The sequence below is a fragment of the Eurosta solidaginis genome, chromosome 1 (genome assembly GCF_040869045.1).
Source record: "Eurosta solidaginis isolate ZX-2024a chromosome 1, ASM4086904v1, whole genome shotgun sequence".
Taxonomy (NCBI): Eukaryota; Metazoa; Arthropoda; class Insecta; order Diptera; family Tephritidae; genus Eurosta; species Eurosta solidaginis.
Genome location: NC_090319.1, coordinates 146,873,682 through 146,889,741, shown reverse-complemented (window position 1 = coordinate 146,889,741; position 16,060 = coordinate 146,873,682). Strand labels below are relative to the sequence as shown.

At 37.9% G+C, this 16,060-nt stretch overlaps 1 protein-coding gene across 8 annotated transcripts in view; it reads left to right on the top strand.

Annotated features, from left to right (window-relative positions):
* Window positions 1–16,060, top strand: part of LOC137236868 (uncharacterized) — a 1,561,671-nt gene that overhangs the window by 1,196,775 nt on the left and 348,836 nt on the right. The gene's annotated exons all lie outside the window — the stretch shown is intronic.

The window sequence follows — 16,060 nt, the reverse complement described above, 5'->3', positions numbered from 1 at the left end:
ACCCGAATTTTCAACACACAACCTAACTGCACTATTAAAACGCTACCTAAATTCTTCAGTGATAAATGGTATACTTACCTCTGAAGAAGTAATGGGAAAGATTCAGGAAGTCTACCCTCTTCATTTTTCCAGTTATAAAATCCGTTATACCCAAACAAAAATAGAAGACTTGGTAAACGAAGATGCCGAGGAATGAGGAAATTTTAACAGAACATAAACGAGCACACAGGAATAGTGATGAAAATAAAAAGCAACTCTTACAAAAATACTACTTTCCTAAAATGAAGACAAAAATTGAAAATATAATCAAAAAGTGCAAGGTTTGTAGAGAATACAAATACGATCGTCACCCTAATAAGCCACAACTACTCGAAACCCCATTTCACCAGTATCCTGGTGAAATTGTCCATATAGATATTTATAACACAGAAAGGAAACTAGTACTAACAGCATAAGACAAATTCTCAAAATACGCTCAAGTTAAAGTAGCAGAGTCAAAAGCAATAGAAGACATCAGGGCACCACTACGAAAAATTCTTTTCTCTTTCGGCGTACGGAAAACCATAGTCATCGATAACGAAAAATCGTTAAAATCAGCATCCATAAAAATCATGGTTGAAGGTCAACTTGGAATTGAAGTATTTAAAACACCACCATACGCAAGTACAGTTAATGGACAAGTGGAAAGATTTCACTCCACCCTATCCGAAATCATGCATTGTCTACAAACAGAACGGACCCATCGCTCATTCCAAGAACTTTTAGACAGATCTACATATGAATACAACTATTCCAAACATTCCGCAACAGGAAAACGACCGATAGAGACATTTTTCGGCAGACGAGTTTCAATAGACCCAGAACAGTACGAAAATTCGCGAAGAGAAAACATAGACATCCTTAAGAAAAGGCAAGAGAAAGACTTAGAAAATCGCAACAAAACACGGCAACCCACGAAAACATATACCCCTGGTGATATGATTTACGTTAGGATAAATAAACGCGTAGGATCCAAACTTACAGCTAGATATAGTAAAGAAATAGTAAGAGAGGACAAATTCAGCGTAGTAATCACGGAAAAAGGACGAACTATACACAAAAGCAACATTAGGACTTAACCCCAAATTTTTATTTTCAGGCTGCTTTTACCACTAATAAATGCAGATTTCAGGATTTTCGACTATACGAACTCGCCTATAGCGCCTTTCAGTACAGGATTTACCAAAATACAAACAGGAACTTACAGAATTGTTCACACAATAGACATAGACGCATATCAGAAAATATTAGATGGATTAGACGATACAATAAGACGGAAAATCACAGCAAACAATTCCTTCCTTTCCTAAACACAGAATTATCCCAAACCCAAAATTATTTAAATATAATAAGACCTTTTATTAACTATATAAAATATCTATAAATGAAATTGGAACAGCTTGGAAATGGTTAGCAGGAAATCCTGACCACGAGGATTTCGTAATTTTAGAAAATCACATAAATGATGTATTAGAAAATAATTATAAACAAGTTAAAATTTATAAACTAACTAATGAGAAAATGAAAAATATTACAGAAATTTCAAATAAGATACTTTCACTTTATAGTAATAAGGACAACATCCAACATGATGTCGCAATATTAAATATGAGTTGCAAATGATAAAAGAAGAAATTATAAATGTAAATTATGCAATACATTGGGCCAAAGTTGGCATCGTAAACTCATACCTTTTCTCTAACACAGAAATTAATATTTTCGAAAACGGCAGTATTCCTTTCAATAATATAGAAGAAACATTTCAATCTGCAAATGTCAAAATAGCTTCTAATAGTTCAATTATTTCCAATTACCAATAAAAATATTTCCGAAAAATTGTTAATTAAACCATTAAAAAAGGGTAATAAGGTATTCAAATTATCATATAAAAATTTATTATTATGTAATAGTAAGATTTTTGAATTAAAAAATAAATGTGAAGAATACAATAATAACCAAATTTTCTCTAAGGAAAATATATATAAGTAATTCATCTTGTTTACCACATTTGCTCAAAAGCCATCCATCAACTTGTGCTATGATGAACAATCAATATGTCCCTACCATCGAAGAAATTCTTCCGGGTATAATTCTAGTAAATCAATTTAATCGACGAAGAATAAATTAAACTCACAGGATCATATGCAATCGAATATCACAACTCCACAGTAACAATAGATAATCAGTTATTTGTTTTTAACGAAGTTTCTGGCAATAAACCACTTCTAGCTGTACTTCAACTAAACTCCACGCAATCAGTCGAAGAAGAAATACTAAGCTTGGAAATGATGAAAGAGCTCCATCTAGAAAATACAAAGTCCATTGTATCCATAAAAACTAAAAGTGCAATAGCCTCATCAACAAATCTTTGGATATCTGTGACAGCCCTGGCACTCAAGGCAAAGATAATTCGAGGATTAACAGGCAAATATGTAACCAATGAAGACGGCATACCCCTTGAAAAGGTAACCATTAGCCAACCGCCTCATCCACAACCATCCCCTCGAGTAGATCAAGCAACATACCAAAATTTTGTTGTAACGACCGAGGACGTCCGTTTTTAAGGGCGGAGGAGTTAGCAACAATAATGTTAACTAAAGTCAGCGGAATAATGCTGACTATCGATATTGCAAATAGTGCAATAAAAGTTCAAGAAAAATATTAACTAAAGTCAGCGGAATAATGCTGACTACTGATATTGCAAATAACGCAACAACATCCGCCATGCGCCGACTAAATACAAACATAAATCAGCAATAGCTAAATAGGCCAAACAAACATCCGGCACGAGTTACCAAAGTGGTAAACAGAAATAATGCTAGCTTAAGTAAATTTAAGTTATAAATAAGGAAGATTTAAAAATTGTAAAGTTAGTCATTAACATCTAGACTCACAATAAAGGTCTTTTTACCAATAAAAACATTTTGTTTCGGCTATTAAATCTTTCAGCCGATAACTTACATGAAAGCAGCCAGTCTTTTTGCCTTAATTTATTTCCGATACCCCAAAAGTGTTCATTTATGGAAATTCTGTCGCTCTCAGTGAAATTTTTCACGCAATCATTTCCACATTATTTGGTAGCACAGTGGTTTTGTCGAACTCCAGTAGACCGCTTTTTTTCTAGTTAGGAGTCGCTTAGGTATTGGTTGTTTCTTTTTATAGCCTCTTTTCCCAACACAAATTTCTTCTTGGCAATCGTCGGTTTGCTCCGTATCAGTATCGAGTACGGTACAAGAGCGCCTTTTCCTAGCTAAAATTAAAGAATTTGCAAAATACATATATATATAAATATATGTATAAATACACTTACGTGTAGTTCCAAATGGCTTATAATGTATACTAATTAGTTGTTAACCGCGATAATTGCCTAAGCGCCGGCATAGAATAAAAAACTAAGCGCAGGCAGAAAATAAAATCGTAAGCCCAGGCAGAAAATAAAAAGGTAAGCGACAAAAAAGGTCAAGCACAATGTACGCAAAATGAGTTTGGCGGTTACATTAAAATTCTTTCTGCTGCAACTATTTAACGGGAACTCCCAGAACTACAAAAATTTCCCAGAAGATGCATTTGATTATAAACTATCGATATGTGCAAAAAAGTAAAAATTGATAATAGTGTCGCTTACCTTTTTTTCGCGGGTAGGGCTCGAAATATGATCTGGAATTGAATAACCCTTAACTATTAAATTATATATCAACCTTCGCGCTGTTCGGACGTATTTCTAAGCGCTCGCTTGTATTTTTGTAAATGTAAAATCATTTTTGATTGTTTTTGTTTTAGTTGAATACCTAATACAAAATGCCGTGTATTTGTGGAAATAGGGTCGATCGCGGTCAACCTAAAATTCAATGCGTTAAGTGCAGTGAACTTTTTCATTTGCATTGTACCGGTGTTTTGCCTACTTATCTCGATTATTTGAGTGAAACCAATAGTGCTTTATATTGCAAGATTTGTGCATGTGAACGACGTCGCTCTATTCGCTCGCCACCCCCCACTGTCAGTGCTACATCAACAATAAATACAACTGAAAATACAGTAATTCAGAGCCGGCCAAAAGTTGCACATTGTGCAATTTGAGTTCGTATTTTCACACAGGCATTAACGATGTGCGATCACGATCGTTTGCTTTCGCTTGTCACTCACTAAAATCAACAGTGAATGCAAAAGGAAAAGTCCATGCTACTTTTTGGGCACATAATAAAACAATATGCTGCAAGGTTAAAGTGACTTTGAATACGTTTTAGTTAGTATTATTAAGTTCCCTTGAACATACTTATTAATATTGACAATTTAAATATTAATAATTAATTAATTATTAATAAATATTAGCCGTGTTTTTTTATACACGTAAACGTCTATACGCTTAAACTTTATATGGACTGCTAAGGGTCATACTTTAAATACACCTCTGAAAATGCTGCGCATAAAATGTGTACTACTAAATTTCAATACGCTTTATACTCAGATGTCACTGAAATATGTGTTTTTGTTTCACCCTCTACACTAATTCTATGTATTCTATGTGTGTCCGCAATTCATCGCAACTGATTTAGCTATATGCTATACCCTATGCCCATCAGCGCGTTGTGTCTCCGCTTCTCAGTACACCCTGTGGCTGCAGCTAGTTATTTTAACCACTGCCGCTAGATGGGTCTCCTAAGCATTATCTAAGCGAAGATAGGCGTTTTTTTCACGCGCAAACGTAAACGTATACGCGTGTATAAAAAAACACGGCTATTGACAATTTAATATAAGTAACTTTTTATACGTTCTACTAAGTTTTATTAATTTTTATAAATTTTTTTTCTTGAATAACTTTATGCTTTGAAAATATATATTTCTGTCTTTACATTTCCTTTGTTTTATAGTTCTTTCTTAATGAAAAAGTGATTTTTTTAAGTAAATTTTGCATTGAAGAAACACCATACCTTCTTTTATAAAAAAGTTTTATCTGGCTAGATCGACCTCCGCGTTCTTAGTTATATGAATATAAGTAAATATTGTTATGATTAGCTTGAAATCAAATAACCAGAGTCCTTTTTAATTTCAAACTTCACAGTCCACATTTTCTTTTAGCACACTGTGGGGAGTTGTCACTCAATTTTTACACACACTTATGCAATTGTTTTAGTTTTGTGTGGCCGGCTCTGCAGTAATTGATTTGTCTGCGCTATGCAATGACTCAATTGTCGATACTGTAAACCAGAACCGGCCACACAAATACTAAAACAATTGCATAAGTGTGTGTAAAAATTTAGTGACAACTCCCCACAGTGTGCTAAAAGAAAATGTGGAAAAGTGTCTGTGTGAAAATACGAACTCAAATTGCACAATGTGCAACTTTTGGCCGGCTCTGCTGTAAACAATGAAAATGAGCGAAGTGTTGTTAATAATGTTAATATTGAACAAACACTAGTATCTTTAGTGAGTGAAATTAACCTGCTTAAGGCTAAGAATGCAGAGCTCATAACCGCGCTGAAGTTATCACTCGACGAAGGCCATCGTTTGCGTGCTCAAGTTAGCGATTGGCAAGCAGAGCTTCGCTCTGATTTTAAACACCTTTGTGACAACAACACTGCTGTAGCGAATGATGTGAAAGTCTTGAGAGAAGATTTTGCGAAGTTTTATGTTAAACAGCCAGTGCCTTTGAACAGCTTTCGTTTTTGCTCTTTGTCTGACACTCATCTTCATAGCGCTTCATCAACACATTCTAACATACATAGAACATCATTAAATATTAATGAGATAAATTCTGCTCCTGTATCTAAAGCGGTGGTCAACAGCATTGGTTGCGCTAAAGCTAGTAATTATGCTTCTTCTTTAGTTAAAAATAATAATAACAATGACACGCACAACAAAACCGCAAACAATACTACATTAAAAACCAATAACACAAAGCATGCTGTTGAGTCACAGTATGTTGATGAGGGTAATAAAGGCAAACGTACAGGTGTTAGCAAACGTCGTAAGAAGTCGACCACAGTGGGTTCGTCAGCTGCATCTACATCAACTTCTGCATCTACATCAACTTCAACATCAATTTCTGCTTCGACAGTGGGCTCATCACCTGCATCTACGTCAACTTCTGCATCCACATCAACATCTATTTCTGCTTCGACAGTTTCCGTGGTGCAACCTGTTGGTCCTAGGGAGGTGATTGCCGTTCCGCCTCGCAGAGCAATTTTTGTTTCTCGGTTGCATGCTTCATTGACTGTCGATGATATTTCAAATTATATATGCTCTAAACTTAATATTAATAATTCTAGTGTTGAAGTTTTCAAATTTAACTTTAAATATGAAAGGGAAATTTCATCTTTTAAAATAACTGTGCCACACCTTTATGTTGATAGTGTTCTTGACAGTTCTTTTTGGCCGGAGCATTCTGTGGTGCATTTGTACAAGAGAAATACCAATATAGTGCCAAAAAACTCTATTACCTTCACCGCGGGTACAGCAAAAAAGTAGTCACCGACTCACTCTCTATAGTCGTTCATTACCAAAATGTTCGTCGTTTACGATCTAAATTAAATTCCTTTTTTCTTAACAGTTTCGCTTTTACAGCGCAGGTTGTTGCTTTCACCGAGACCTGGTTAAAACCTGACAATTTTAACGCTAACTACGTCGTTTACCGGCGTGATCGTATATCTAGAGCAGGCGGTGTTCTTATTGCTGTGGACTCAAGTCTTTCATCCGAGTTGCTGTTGTCGAACAACGCATTTGATATTGAGTTTATAGCAGTAAAGATTTCAATGCGATGTTTTAACTTATATATTTGTTGCTCATATATTCCGCCCCGGTCGGATATGTATGTTTACAATTGCCATAATTTAGCTATTCGAAACTTGTACTCTCAGTTGCGAGACAAAGATCGCTTAGTCGTTCTTGGTGATTTCAACTTACCCTCGGTAAATTGGATTAGCTTGAGCGACTCAAACACTTTGACTCCCACCTGTCAGCATGATTTCGTTAAGAATATTTTAGATACATCTCTCGTACAGATCAACAATGTTTTAAATTGTAAAAACAAGATTCTTGACCTGGTACTTGTGGATGAATCAGTGGGTATTGCTCTCAATCGTATTTCTCCTTTATCTTTTCCAGAAGATCCCTTACATCCTACGCTTGAAATAGCAATTGATATTGTTCAGCCTCCTAAGGACTCATGACTGGTCAGATCTTTATTCGAGTAATGACGACGACTCAGCGACTTCATTATTTTACGGTATTCTTGATGGCTTCTTTGAAAGCTGTGTTCCCCTTCGATGTGTTGGTGCTGGAACAAGTAAACCACCTTGGTTCACAAGACAACTTATAAGACTCAATAATGTTAAATCTAGGCTTTATATCCGTTTCAATAGATCAGGATCTTCTGCCGATTTTTCTAAATATTCGGTTGCTCGTTGCAACTTTCATTGTCTAAACCAACCATGTTATAAGTTGTACTTAAGCAGTTGTAAATTTCAATTTTTCAACAATCCGAAAAGATTTTACAGTTTTGTTAATTCCAAGAGGAAAACATCTGGTTTTCCAGCTACCTTTTCTTTTGGTTGCAAGAATGCTAGTTCTGATAATGATATTGCGGAATTATTCGCAGAATTCTTCAAGTCGACCTACTCATCTTAACGTTTTCAACCCGGTCAACACTCCGACAACTTGCAAAGTTTTAATTGCATTCCTAATGCAGTAATTGATAAGAATACTGTTCTTCAGAGCCTATTCGGTTTGAAACCAATTTTTTCTCTGGGTCTAGATGGTGTTCCTATTTGTGTAGGTACTCAAATACTGTGCGGTTAACTTATCTGAGCCGAAAAGTAAATTATACCAATTATCTGTTGAATCTGCCACTTTTCCATTGATTTGGAAGAAATCATTTATTATACCTTGGCACAAAAAAGGTAGTAGGTCTAGTATCGAGAACTATAGAGGTATAGCTAAGCTTTCAGCTATTCCCAAAACATTTGAGCGAATAATTACATGTCAGCTTCAACACATGTGTAGCTCCATATTATCGCCCTGCCAGCATGGTTTTGTGCCGCGTAGATCAACTACTACCAACTTGCTAGTTGTTGTTGTTGTTGTTGTTGTAGCAATGCTCGCCCCACCTAATAGCCGCGACCGATCACAAATTGTCATCAATATCCTCTAACGGGAGTCCAAGGAAACTTGCCGTTTCAACAGGGGTGGACCATAAGGAAAGGAGTGTTAGAGGCGTTGGTTCCACATTACAATTGAAGAGATGGTTGGTGTCATGTGGGGACACATTGCAAGCGGGGCATACATTTTGTATGTCGGGGTTGATTCTGGATAGGTAAGAGTTTAACCTGTTACACTATCCAGAACGAAGTTGAGCAGGAGTGACACGCGTTTCCCTGGGGAGTATGCGTTCCTCTTCCGCGAGTTTTGGATAATTTTCGTTAAGCACTGGATTCACCGGGCAATTCCCGGCATAAAGGTCCGACGCCTGTTTATGGAGTTCACCAAGGACCTGCTTGTGTTTTTTCACTTCATACGGCTGGGTTCTCAGGTGCCGTATTTCCTCAAAATGCTTACGGAGATGACTCCTTAAGCCCCTAGGCGGTTCTGGTTCATCAATCAGATGTCTGTTGGGATGCCCAGGTTTCTGGGTATTCAACAGGAACTGTTTGGTCAGCATCTCATTTCTCTCCCTGATGGGGAGTATTCTCGCCTAATTATGCAGATGGTGTTCTGGGGACATAAGAAGACAGCCCGTGGCGATTCTGAGAGCAGTATTTTGGCAGGCCTGTAGTTTCTTCCAGTGGGTGGTTTTTAGGCTTGGCGACCATATGGGTGACGCGTAGCACGTAATCGGCTGGCTGATAGCTTTGTATGTAGTCATGAGCGTTTCTTTATCTTTTCCCCAAGTACTGCCAGCGAGGGATTTGAGGATTTTGTTACGGCTCTGAATTCTCGGAACAATTGCGGCTGCGTGCTCACCAAAATGTAGATCCTGATCAAACGTCACACCCAAGATTTTGGGGTGTAGGACAGTCGGTAGCGTAGTGCCATCGACGTGGATGTTCAAAATGGTCGACATTTGGGACGTCCATGTTGTAAATAAGGTCGCGGAAGATTTAGTCGGTGATAATGCCAGGTTTCGCGAGGCGAAGAAACTGGAGAGATCAGGGAGGTAGCCGTTTATTTTATTGCATAGCGCATCGATCTTTGGGCCTGGGCCTGTGGCCATTATTGTGCAGTCATCGGCGTAGGAAACGATTGTGACTCCTTCCGGTGGTGAAGGTAGCTTAGATATGTAGAAATTAAACAAAAGTGGGGATAGGACACCACCCTGTGGCACCCCTTGTTTAATTCTCCTTAGTTTTGATGTTTCGTTTCTAAATTGCACCGATGCCTGCCGACCACCCAGATAATTTGCGGTCCACCTTTTAAGACATGGGGGAAGGGTAGACCCTTCCAGGTCTTGCAGTAACGAGCCATGGTTGACCGTATCAAAAGCTTTTGATAGGTCTAGCGCTACGAGTACTGTTCTATGGTGGGGGTATTGATTTAAACCGCAATTTATCTGGGTGCTAATGGCATTTAGCGCGGTGGTAGTGCTATGGAGTTTTCTGAAGCCATGCTGATGAGGGGCTAGCTGCAAATTTGCTTGGAAATAAGGGAGCAAAATGGCTTCAAGCGTCTTTGCCACTGGCGATAGGAGAGATATCGGACGATACGACTCACCTATGTTAGATGGTTTCCCAGGCTTTAGTAGCGGGACCACCTTGGCCATTTTCCATTTCTCAGGTATGACAAAGGCGGAAAGAGACAGGTTGAAGACATGCGCTAAATATTTGAAACCCTCTTTCCCTAGGCTTTTAAGCATCGGCATGGCTATGCCGTCTGGGCCCACTGCGTTGGATGGTTTAGCACGACCAATGGCGTCCTCAACCTCTTTAGCGGTGATGGTGATTGGTGACGCGCTGAATTTGTGTTTATGTGCGTGTCTATTGGCTCTCCGTCTATCTTTGTCGACCGTAGGATGCATTATATATTGTCGGCAGAAAGCGCTCGCGCATTTTTTCGCGTCCGACAGCACTTTGTCGCCAAAGGCGATGGAAACTTTGTCTTTGTGCTTAGTCGGATTCGATAGGGACTTTACGGTGATCCAAAGTTTACCCACACCGGTAGAGAGGTTAACACCTCTTAGGTGTTCCTCCCATTTCGCCCGCTTGTGTTCATCCACAAGCAATCTGATGCGTTGGTTTATATCCCTTATTTGGGGGTCGCCTGGATCAAGCTGTCTTATAAGGTCACGTTCTCTCGCTAAGTTTGCGGCCTCCGCCGGGAAGTGGGCCCGGATTTAGGGAATTCTCCCGGCCGGAATGAAATGTGCCGAGGCGGATTTAATGACCTTACGGAAGGCACGCTCCCCTTGGCGGGCATCAGTCGGGATAGGGAGGGCAGCAAAGCGGCTGTCTGTAAAGGATTTATATTCCTCCCACTTTCCTTTTTTGAAGTTTATGAAAGTGCGTTTTTATGTGACGCTCGAGCGAAATAAGTATAAGCAGGTGGTCGGATGCCAATGTTACCATCGACTGCCAGTTGACGCAGTTTAAGAGTCCTGCGCTCACGATTGAGATATCTGGCGAGCTGTGACAGCTTCCTACCATACGTGTGGGGGCGTCTCCGTTTATTGTGCAGAACGCCGTTTCTTAATTGTAACATTAATTTTGTATTTTATATATCTTAGTAGTCGACCGCATTGGGTCTGTGTCGACTTTAATCCAAATAAATTGAATTAAAAATTAATACTAAAATTTAAGTCTGTAGCAACACTGTACATTATAAGTATTGTAGTGTGTATTCACCATTACATTTTTAGTACTATTATTCATAGGGTCACCCTGTGTAAGCATTCCAAATAAACAAATGTTTTTGCAAGCACTTCATGCAAGCTTAAATCGTAACATAAAGAAATGCTATATATTCCAATAGAATTGACAAGAGTATAAAAGCTCGATCTCCACAGTAAATGTTTTATTTTGTGATGAACTGTGCACTCGGAGGGTATGTTATATATATATATATCTATATATATATATGTGTTGTGTATACATGTTAATTTCTATATTCATTTGCTATGTTGTAGGCGCATTGCTACCATTACAAGGCGAACGGCGCAAAGCCGGTCACTTGGAAAATAGCAATGGACTGCAATGTAATAGTTCTATTGCTACCACTACAAGGCGAACGGCGCAAGGCCGGTCACTTGGAACATAGCAATAGACTACAATAGCTGTATTTCGTTGCTAACGAGTACAATTAAAACACTAGCTAGCTTACCGAATTGCATGGAAAGCAACAATAAAAAGTTGTCGAGTTGAGTTGGCTAAGCGCTTTCAGTTGAAACCGCTTAGGTAATTGTCGACCTGATTGATAGTGTTGTATAGTGTTGCATATTCAAAAATAGGGCACTATTGTGAACGAGCGAATGAAATGAACATACGAATGTGCAGATAAACGTCAATAACAAAATAAAGTGAAACAAAATGGAGCAAACGTAAGTAAATATGCGCTAGAGTTTTTTATAAAAAAAATATTAAATTAGCAATTGTTTTATAGATTTCAGGAAAAAAACGGAGAAAGTGGAGCCGGGAATAAACCGCAGGATTCTTGAGATGCTACCTTGCACGAAAGGAAGAGCTCCTGCATCCAAAAAAAAGAGGTCTGCCTTCTCAAATGTATTGGAAGATATGGTGTCCATTGGTATTGGGGTATGTTAGAAAACATATTTAACCATCATATAAATTACGTGGCATATCAAATTAATAAACATTCGTTTTAGGATTCGGATATGACACCATTCTGTTTGAAAGCGAAAATGCGTACGTTGCTTAACGCATACAAAGCAGCAAAAGACAACAACCGCAGAACTGGCGCTACTCCATGCTTTACTCCATATATGGAAATTATGGACGAGATATTTGGGAAAAGCCCAATAATTTCTAATACCCACACCGTCCACGTTGGCTGCAGGCCGGTTGAAAAACTGCAACTACCACTATCATCAACGTGTCAGTCGTCGGTAGTTTCACCATCGCCTCCCTCATCAACGCCAGCAGTAATGACAGTGTTGGTGCCATCGCCATCTCCTTCTCCACCAGCAATACTATCACCAACACAAAAAGCTTCACCAATAATGCCATCACCATCACGTAAAAAACGTTCCGCACGGGAGCTGTACTATGAAATAGAATTTGAGCTGAAGAAAAAAATGGCAGAAGAAAAAGTGGAATCGCGAGACGAATCCCTGCAGTATTTCAAAGAATTGGTGAGGGAAAAATTTGAAATGGATGCACAGATGGAGCAGAGGAAATTGGAATTAATGGAAAAATGGGTGAATAAGTGAGACTATCTCGAAAACGATATGATATGTCTACATTGAACCTTCTAGGTCATTTTCTGCAATCCACCCGCTTTGTAAATTTTTACCATTATTTCTAATTTCGTTTATTTCATTTCTTTCGATTTGTATTCGAATTTATAAAGAAATTTGTGTGATAGGTTTGACACGACTTTGTTCCGAATCAAAATCGGATATCGTAATAACATGTACAAACACGTAACAAAGTCGATATAAAGTTAAGCTCACAATCTAACGCAGAATTTGTATTCGAAATACGCATCTTCAGTAAAATTTAAAAATGAGTCACTAAGAATTTTTAGATTATTTCTGAGTATACAGTTTTTTCAGCTGAGTTGAGTATATTTTTTTGAACTTATTCTCTTTATAGGGAAGAAATTGCTCCAGCTGAGTGGACAAAAAAGGTGTCAAAAAACAGTAGACTTTTTTTGCATTAGGACTAACAATTTTTCATACTTAAATTCAATAAATAAATACTAAACTGCAAACTCAGAGGAATTATAAAAAATCTTAGTAACAAATTTTAAATTTAACTGAGGATTCGTGTTTAGAATTCGAATTTTGAGTAAGATGCATGAGCTTTCGCTTATATCCATTTTATGACGTATGTGTTTGTACATGTTTTTATAAAAAAGTAAAATTAGGTGAAAACCGCAAAATTCATCCGTTTAAAAAAAAACTCTTAACTTTAAATTTTGCAATTTTTTGAAAACTTTTTCAATGCTTGGTTTTACAATTTTCACCTGTATTCGATTTTTCTCATATCGGCAAACAATTTTCAAATCAAACATTATTTATTAACTTTGAACTTTACTGAAAAATCGATTTTCAATAGGTCAGATGGGACTAATTAATAGTTAAGGAATATTAACTTGAATGGATTAACTTTAATAAAGTTATATAAAATGTTTTAGAGTTCTGACTCTTTTTAATTTAGGGTGCGATATATACTGAAAATCTAATGATTGAAGATTTCAACTCAGTTAGTCTAAGGTTGTAAGACCTACACATAATCTTCGACACTTTACAGCCCCGCGCATCTCAGCACAGTGTGCCACAGACCCTTCTTCTTCCACTACTTTGGAACCGCCATTTGAGCACCCTTGCGCCAACCGTCCACCTCAATGGCCGTATGGTCGGCGCTCAAGCTGCCCCGAGGCACCGTGCCTGGTTGGAATGTAAATGCTATGACAAAGAGAGGGCGATAAGCCCCACGTACACCCCAGCATTCTTTTACATGCATAAAAAGCCGTTGAGGCCTTCTCACACTATCCTCCACGTTGAGCTTCCATGACAGCTTACTGTCTAGGATGATTCCTAGATATTTTGTACAAGTTTTCTATTGTAGGGTCACCCCTCCTAACTTAGGCCTGGTCCAATTTGGGACTTTGTACCTCTTTGTAAACAAGACCATATCCGTCTTATCCGCGTTGACTTTCAACCCGACATTTGATGTCCAGGTATGAATATCCCGAAGCGCCCGATCCATCAAAGAGCTAATCGTTGGAAGACACTTTCACTTATAACAATTCCAACGCCATCTGCGTTTGCCGTTAGGTTTACGAGTCCCTAATGAGGGAAATTTTCTGGCATCCCATTATACTTACAAGCATTGGTCGAAGGAAAATGAACGTGTTATCTTCAGATTTTTATAATAATTTATTCTTCAAAGTCAAAAGGTTATTTTAAATTAAATTGTGTTGCCTTAAATAATTAAAAAGATTTTCCCTTCTATCTAAGTTGGAATTGGAATTCGACTCCTCTATTTCCTCTTCAATCTCAAAGGAAACTGCATCGTCCATTTCATTTTCTTCAGCGTCACACAAATCGTCATGGGTGATGCAAATATTATGCAAAACACACGCACTGACAACGATGTTGGTAATCATCTGCAAATCTGTTTGTTCCGTAAACTTCATAAGTCTTCGGAAACGTCCTTTAAAAAGTCCAAACGTATTTTCAACAACCATTCTCGTTGAAGAATGGATTTCGTTAAATTTTCGTTAACTTTGAGTAAAATTTCCGTAGTCTTTATATGGAGGCACCAACCAATTCGTCGTCGGATAAGCCGAGTCCCCAATTAAAAAATATGAACCTGCAAACATTTGTTCGTGTAGTCTGTCGGCATCGTTAACGAGTTTGGATCTTCTCAAAACTCTGTAGTCATGAAGTGACCCAGGCTCGCCACAGGTTACATCAATAAACTTTTTATCAGCATCCACTAAAGCTTGCAGCACTATACTATAGGTTTTTTTACGATTGAAGTACATTTCTTTTTGATCCGTCGGGCCTTTAATACCAATGTGCGTACAGTCTATAGCTCCAATAACACCAGGGATACGTTGTTTTTGGTAAAACTTTTCAGTCGTTTTTTTGTAGCTCAATGCCTTCTGGCCACTTGATATATTCATCACTAATAGATAACAAATAGCGAGAAACGCGTTGGACAACGGACCATGCGCTTCATGTGGCTACACCAAACAAATTTCCTAGTTGGCGAAATGTCACGCTGTTGCTAATATACCATATATACATGTAAATTGATTTCTTGGGTGTGATACGTGATCTTCCAACACCAGACTGGTCAGCAACAAAAGAAGATGTGGAATACCTCGCTAGAGAAATCAAATATTTGTTTAGTTTATAAATGTATTTACTAATTAAAAAAGCTTTTGTTATTACTGGTAAGATACACCACTGTTTCACGCTTGAGTCTCATGTGAGCTTTGAAATCCATCCCGCTCATCGCATCAAGCATGCCTTCGAAGTTGTTGCACCTCTCATGCTGTTCATTTTCGCTTTCCGAATCTTCGGAGGATGAACTGGAGCTAGCATATACGGCCTCCAATATTTCGTTCACCACTTCGCATACATCATTTTGCTGGCCAATGGGCAGGGAAACAAACTAGACAATAAATATACACTCTTTATTTAATATTTACAATTAAATACAAATATTTACCAATGAATCGACAGGATTACTAATTTTTTTCGTTTTTCTTTTAAAATTTTCACAAACACAACATTTATTTTGACACCTGACACCAGTGCTGTGAAGCAACATAATAAAATTGTTTAGCTAGATGGAGCATTTTTTTAGAGCTCGCGTAAAAAAAACCCCTAATGTATATTTTATTGTTGTTCTACGGGACAAGGCGAACAGTGGAAACTGGTCACTTGAACGGTACTTGAATTCTTTTTGGATATTTGTAAATTAGTTACAGCGGTGAACCTTAATGTAAAGATGACATTTTTGTATATTTTGTAACCTACTTAAACCCTGCATTTTGAAATAAACATTCAAACACAATTTTCTCTTCTTCTTCTTCCATGGTGAGAGAAATCATTTGGTATAACTCTGATTGTGTTCATACTACACAATCGAAGAACCCAAACATAACTATTGTTATAAATTGGCGCCAAACCGCGTGGCCATTATTTTGCGGGGCAAACTCCGTTCTTTTACTGCTTTTAAATCGTGGCCAACCTCTTGAGTGGCTTCTTCACTCCTATTCGCCGAAGCGAGCGAATTGCAAAATTTTCAAAAAACTCCAATATGGCGACCTTCACTATAGAACAAATTGAAGGACTTATACAAGCCGTCAGTAATTTTAATTCTCGTCTTGTACCGCCCGT